Source organism: Pteropus alecto, unplaced genomic scaffold (genome assembly GCF_000325575.1).
Source record: "Pteropus alecto unplaced genomic scaffold, ASM32557v1 scaffold42, whole genome shotgun sequence".
Classification (NCBI taxonomy): Eukaryota; Metazoa; Chordata; class Mammalia; order Chiroptera; family Pteropodidae; genus Pteropus; species Pteropus alecto.
This window is the reverse complement of record NW_006434825.1, coordinates 8,936,426-8,943,447: the sequence shown is the minus strand read 5'-3', so window position 1 is coordinate 8,943,447 and position 7,022 is coordinate 8,936,426. Positions and strand designations below refer to the sequence as shown.

The window sequence follows — 7,022 nt, the reverse complement described above, 5'->3', positions numbered from 1 at the left end:
TCAAACAGTACAATAAAAATTTTTAAGGCTTCTATGTATGGGTAGAGTAGGGGACGATTTCAATAACTTTTGATGTATCATATTTATGTATACATACACATAAATATGACTAGGACTAGTCTGGAAAATAATTATTTAGTATAAAATCAGAGATTTTCTTTACTAAATCTAACTTCATGACAGTTGCATTTGTAATATTTCTAGTATTGAAGAACTTGCTAAATAATATAGTAAATATTATTTGAAGGATTTACTAAATAATAGTGTATATATGATTGTACAAATTGTTCTTTCTCTTGGCTCTAAATCTTGATACCTGCTATCCCATCTGTTTGGATAAGTATTTTGCTTTCCCCTTCTCCTACTTCAGGATAACCTCTATCACAACTTGGGTGTAATTTCTTTAAAAAAATTCCTCCTTGATCATGAAGGCTGAATTATGTACATGTATTAATTTTCTACTGTTACTATAACAAATTGCCACAAACATATTGACTTAAAGCAATACAAGCAATACACATCTAAAGTTCTGTAGATCAGAAGTTTGATAAAGGTCTCATTTTGCTGAAATCAAAGTGTTTGTAGGGCTGTGTTTCTATAGGTTATAGAGGAAGATCTGTTCCTTTGCCTTTCCATCTTCAAAAGGTCACCCACAGTGCTTGGCTCACGGTCCCTTATTTCTACCTTAAAAGTCAGACATGGGCAGTAAAATCCTTTTCAGATTGCATCTCTGACTCTTCTCTCTTCTTCTACTTTTAAAGAAACATGCAATCAGATTGGGCCCACACAGATAATCCAGGATACTCTCCTGGATTAACATCAGCTGTTAACAACCATAATTGCATGTATAACCTTAATTTCCTTTTGCCATGTAATATAGCATAATCACAAGTCCTGAGGATTGAATGGGCATCGTTGGGAGCTCTTTATTCTGCCCACTATACTACCCCTACAGTGAGGTCCCATTCCAATTCATATGTGATGTCATGACAGCATTTATTATACTTTATTAAGTTGTAGTTATCTATTTTCTTGTCTATATTCCACATTTACATACTTAATTACTACCCTCTAGATTGTAAGCCTCTAAGAGAATAGATATTAGGCCCGTTTCTCTGGGGAATAACATAATCCCAGAGAACAGCAGTTCCTGGAATGTCATAGCCTTTTAATAAATGTTGGTTGTGCTTTGGCAGATGTGTATATGTGTGTGTTTGTGTACATATGTGCTCATGTATTTGGTTCACCCTGAAAGTAATTAAATTATGTGCAACTGGAAATTAAAAGGTAGAATACTATTGCTTTTACAGGGGGCGATAATAACTTCCAAATATATATTTTCTCTGAATTACTAATTATGCATCCAAGTTCTTTATATCTCCATCTGTATCTCAAAATTAGCATGTTAGAAAAAGAATCACCAATTCTCTTCAATTCATAATATGCTCTCCTCCCATCTGTCTCTGAAACAGGTAATGGTACTATCATATTATTACCGTATGTCTTTCCCTTAACACTATACCTAATTTATTAGAGGTAGAAAGCTCTACCTTTAAAATATATCTTAAATCTTCCTATTTCTCCTCATTTTTATTTTAATTAACATAAACTTCCTTCACCAGTACCAGGATTACTCAATAACCTTTGTATTAGTCTGCTCAGGATCGCATAACAGGATTCCACAGAATGGGTGACTTAAACAGCAGAAATTAGTTTTCTTACAATTCTGGAGCATGAAAGTCCAAGATCAAGGTGCCAGCAAGGTTGATTTCTGGTGAGACCTCTCTTCCTGGCTTACAGATGGCTGCCTTTTCACCACGTCCTCACATGGCCTTTCTTCTCTGTATGAGTGCTCCTAGTTTCTTTTTTCTTTCTTAAATGAACACCACTCCTATTAGAGTAGGGCCCCACCCTTATGGCCTCATTTAACTTTAATTACTTTCTTAAAGTTCCTATTTCCAAGTACAGACACATTGAAAGTTAAAGCCTCAATATATTAATTTGAGGGGATACGATTCAGGCCATAACAAATTTACATTCCCACAACCCATTTTCACTTAGCAGCAGGTGATTGTCTTCACTTAATTTGCATGATAACATTCCTATGATTAAATTCTCTAGGCTTTTTAATAACTAGAGGAATAAATTTCCAATATCTTGGTCTGGTCCAAAAGGTCCCTTTCATTTGACTCCTGCCTAAATCTCTGAACTCATCTTGTACTACCTTCTCCTTTATTTATATGCCTAGTTCATTCTTGCCTTAGTGCTTTTGCATTTACTGTCCTCCTTCTCAGAGAGTTCTTTACATAGATCTTGTTTTCATATCTCAGCTCAAATACTACTACTGTCACTTTTTTCATCATGTTGTAGAAAGTAGATACTCTCTAACTACATGGAAGTCATTGGAGTTATGTTTCAGGTGGTGTGTGATTAAATTTGTCTAGAAGCTGAAGACTAGATGATATGACGCTGAGAGTTACTTTCCAACTTTAGAATCAAAAGTTTTCATATCGTTACCAACTATTTATGAATAGATGTTTCTATTCTGCTGAAATATTTCCTATCTAAGTAACAGAAGGTAATTAGCAAAGAATCTAATCAGCAGCAGTGCTTTCGTGCCCATCATTAAAAAGCTTAACTGTTGTACCATTTTTCTTTTCTGCTTTATGAAGAACTCATTTATGTACCATTTCAATGCTATCATAATTGTTAGGTAGTTTTATGGGGGGATGAAATTGCCGGCCTCAATTTTACAATGCAAACATTACCTGGAGCCGTCTATAATCCAACCATAGGAGAAAATAGAAAAAAAAAAAAAAAAAAAGGGAAAAATGATCATAAAAATACTGATGGTGAAACTGAACTTTGATGCTCATTGGTTTGATTGATCTGAGGCACCACAATAGAATTCCAAGCCATGTGTTATAAAATCTTCTTTTTATGTCATGACTTTTTTTCTTGCAACTGATTTTTAATAGCTATCTATACACTAGAAAGGACTGATACATCTAGAAAGACTGAATATTTAAAAGACACAAAATGTCAATTCATACATTTTTGAGCATTTGGTTGACATCTCATTTCAAGAATAGAGTTGCCAAAACTGTTCTCCCTAATGAAAAAATAAGAAAGAAAAATCAAGTGATTCGCATAGCTGGAGGCAAGTGCAGTTACCTTTGTAGAGAAAGGTCATTGTCTTAAGATGAATAAAATTCACTCAATAAATTATTTATTAGTCATTTTTTCTTGTAACTACATTAAATACATATGCAAATCATGTACTTAAGGAGTTTTTCTCGAATGGAAAGGTAGACATTTCTTTCAAGCACTGCTGATTTCAATCTACCCCACAAGAAAGAAACAAATCTTGTACTTTTGTCCATCAAGTAACATGTAATTTACAAGTTTAACTGTTGTATGCCGTTTTTTTTTTTTTCCTCTACACACATAGAATTTTTTTCTTTTAATTTTCTTTTTCTTTCTTTTTTCCCCTTTTTTATTAGGTTAAAACATAAATGTTAAGGGTAAGATACATCATCAAACATAGGATATTGTTTATTTATTCATGATTCACATTTTAAGTTTCATTCTTAATATAGTCTTCATAATAACCCCTTTGATTAGATATCATTGTCCCTATCTTTCAGTTGAGGAAATTAAGGCTCAAGAGGTTAAGTGACTTATGCAAAACATACAACTATTAAGTTGTGAAATCAGTATGGAAAAGCCTGTGATAAGAACATCCCAAAACAACTTGAGATGAACATAAATTCTCAGGTGGGATGTAGAGCTATGAAACATAAAATGTCTGCCAGTGATTACAGTCCACACAGAGTATGATAGCTGTGTGATAGCTATACACATTGGAAGAGATAGAGAGGACAGCTGAGCCAGAGAGATAGTCTTAAAGATGAAAAAAGACAAGAGTGTGGCAAGAAAAATGGTTTCTGAGAGTCAGAAGATGTATTTGGATAAACCAGTATATTCTTTCACTGTTTTGTGTGGACTTCTACAGCTTCAGGTTCTTCCCTTACAAATTCAAAAGGCTGAGGACACAATGGAATTTGACTTGTTTCTTGAACTTTCTCAGAATTTATCCTCAATTGAACAGCCCTAAATTGGCTCATATATTTATCTCTTTACCCCCCTTCAAATATAGTCTTACTATAATGGAAATACTGAGTTTGTTGCTTTAGGCTGAACTCTTAAAAATTTAGATAGTCAAATTAACTACTTCTTATTGATCAGGAATTTAAAAATATTTATGTAAAAATAGAGATTTAATAAATTATTCCATTTATTTATTTACTTGAACATAGATTGTGTATGGTAGACACTGAATATACAGTAGTACGAAAGCCAGAAAGGAGTTCTGCCTTGTAGAGCTTTCAGTCTCACTGAGTGAGATACAAACTGGTTAAATAATCAACTCCTTCATAAAAACAAATCTATATAAATCTATCGTATGTTTAGTTAACAGAATAAAAGTATATGTATGCCCAGGGATAGTGAACCACTCTTGAGGGCTAGATCCTAGAAATGGTGAGTGGGGACAGATGGAGTGGGAACTGAGAGGGTAAACTAAAATCAAGTTTGTGAAAGGACTGGGAAGATATACTTAAGAGTTCTGTAAGTTTTGCCTTCCAGAGATGCTGTTTTAATAGGTCACAGAGATCTAGAATTGTGCACAATACTTCAAAAGTTTTACAACAGGGTGAGGCATTTCTCATTACTGAGGAGAGGAAGATTAAAGCAATTTCATAGCACAATTAAAGTGTTACATTACTGAAATGCTAATGAACTTAGCCAATAAGTAATTCAGTATATAGTCTGAAACATAAGATGGCTAATGTTTCATCTCTCTTAAAAAAATATAGCACCTTTCAAATGTGAGTGTGTGCATTCACATCTATACACATGCACATATGCATAAATACACAAAAATATATGCACATCTTTAATGTACTCCTACCTATTAAAATAATTTTATAATTACATATAGAAATCAATAAATGCAGAAAATAAGTAGAGACAAATTAATATTGTGTTAAAGGATATGTACAAATGGTTGGCATAATCTGAGATTAATACTGAATATGAAAATCAAGAAAAATACAGATTTACCTTGTCAACTTTCAATTAAATATGTTTAACTTTTAACAGGAGAAAAAAATATGTTCTCTCTTAACTTCCATAGTGCACGTATAAAATAAAAAATCTAATTCGAGAGTGGGCTGCCTTTCCAAATCCAATTGTTGCCTTCTTTTTGCTTTCCATTCACAAATCTATAATACACTGCACAGAAAAAGACAGAAAAAAAATGGATCTTAGGCATAAAAGTGGTACCTGTTGGAGCCACTACCTAATGCTTGCAATGCTATTTCCTCCTTTGAAAATGTGTATGCTGCTGGTAAGGGGTGAGTGAGGGTGCTAGAGGTGACAGAGTAGAATGAGAGTCTCATTTAAACTATGTTTTTAAGGGATGTATAGAATTCTACTAATAACTTTGGGATAAAGCCAGAGGCTAAAATCAATAATAACTTCTTTTCTTCCAGAAAAAATGTATTGCTAAGGTTAACCTATGAAGGTATCCTCATCTACCCCAACATCTTTTTGTTTGAGTTATCCCAATTTATTGCTCTATCCATCTGTTTGGCCATCCATCCATCCATCTATCCATCCATCCCATAAGCATTCATTAAGTATCTGTTATATTTTGGAAAACCTGCTGTTTTTTTAAACATAGCAGTGGTTCAGGAAAATAAATAGTATGATCCTCCTTTCAATGTTGAAGAAACTGAAGTTCAAAGAACTTAATTCTTAGGTGAACAGCTGGTAAATGCCAAAACCCAAACATAGGTGGGGTTCAATGTAGAAAAAAAAAACCCACCTATGTTTGTCAGGGTGTTTTTTTTTGTTCATTTTTTCAACAGACATATTACGTGTTCTTAATACAGCAAAAATGCATACACTGAGCACCCACTCTCTGTGGGCACTAAGCATATTGTAGTTCATGTAACAACTACAATACTCCTTTCAGTATATTTCCTTCACAATATGCCCCGTTTAACAAATAAGAAAGGAAAGACTTGTTTGCAAACAATGCTGTCATATTCACTATGGCAAGTATATATAGAGACAGGCTATCTCAAGATTTAGAGCTTCCACAAAGGTCAGAGAAAAACTTATGCTGCTTTGCCTTTTCCTGTAAGGAGTAGTGGTGGGGTTGGGGTGGGGATTTTACTTTTTTGTGAAATTTCTTTCATGTAAAGTATAAATCTCCAGGATTTCCTCTCGATATTAAATTTAGTGTGGTAGACTGAAGAGAAAAGGCACACATTGAAGAAGCCAGAAAGGTAAACATTCTTAAGCCTATATAGACATTTTCTTGCTCAAAAAAGTTGAACTATGGACCACATATGTACCTCAGGGAATGAGGTTAGATGTAAAATTATACTCAAACCATCTATGGCCATGCCAGCCTGAACGAGCCCGACCCCGTCTGATCTCGGAAACTAAGCAGAGTCAGGCCTGATTAGTACTTGGATGGGAGACCACCTAGGAAGACCAGGTGCTGTAGGTGTAAAAAATAAAAATAAAAAAAAGGGATTATAAACTGGCAAGGTCCTTGCAATCTGTGAGGTCAACCAAGGGTTGCCTCACCTAAAAAAAACAAACAAACAAAAAAAAAAAATTATAGTCAAACTTATACTTGGGGAAGGATAACAGGGGTAACAGGAAGAAAGGAAAGAAGCTCAACGTAATTTTTTCTTATACAAAATCCTCAAGTTAACCTGGATCTCATTTTTCTATAACCCATGTCTAGAGAGTTCCCAAAGGAACCACAGTAGCCCCAGGACTCAGAATAACTTGCAATTAATTATTATGAAAATAATTATTTCAAATGAATAGTAATAATGATGACAACACATCATAGTTAAGCCATAAAACATAAACAAAATGCTTAAATATTTTACTTTCTGGGAAGTTTCAGAGTGTAGTTTTAAACAGATTTATAGAGA

The 7,022-nt window shown here is 33.9% G+C and overlaps 1 pseudogene; it reads left to right on the top strand.

Moving 5' to 3' along the window:
* Window positions 1-6,464: 6,464 nt before the first annotated feature.
* Window positions 6,465-6,583, top strand: LOC112478174 (annotated as a pseudogene).
* The last annotated feature ends 439 nt before the right edge of the window (window positions 6,584-7,022 follow it).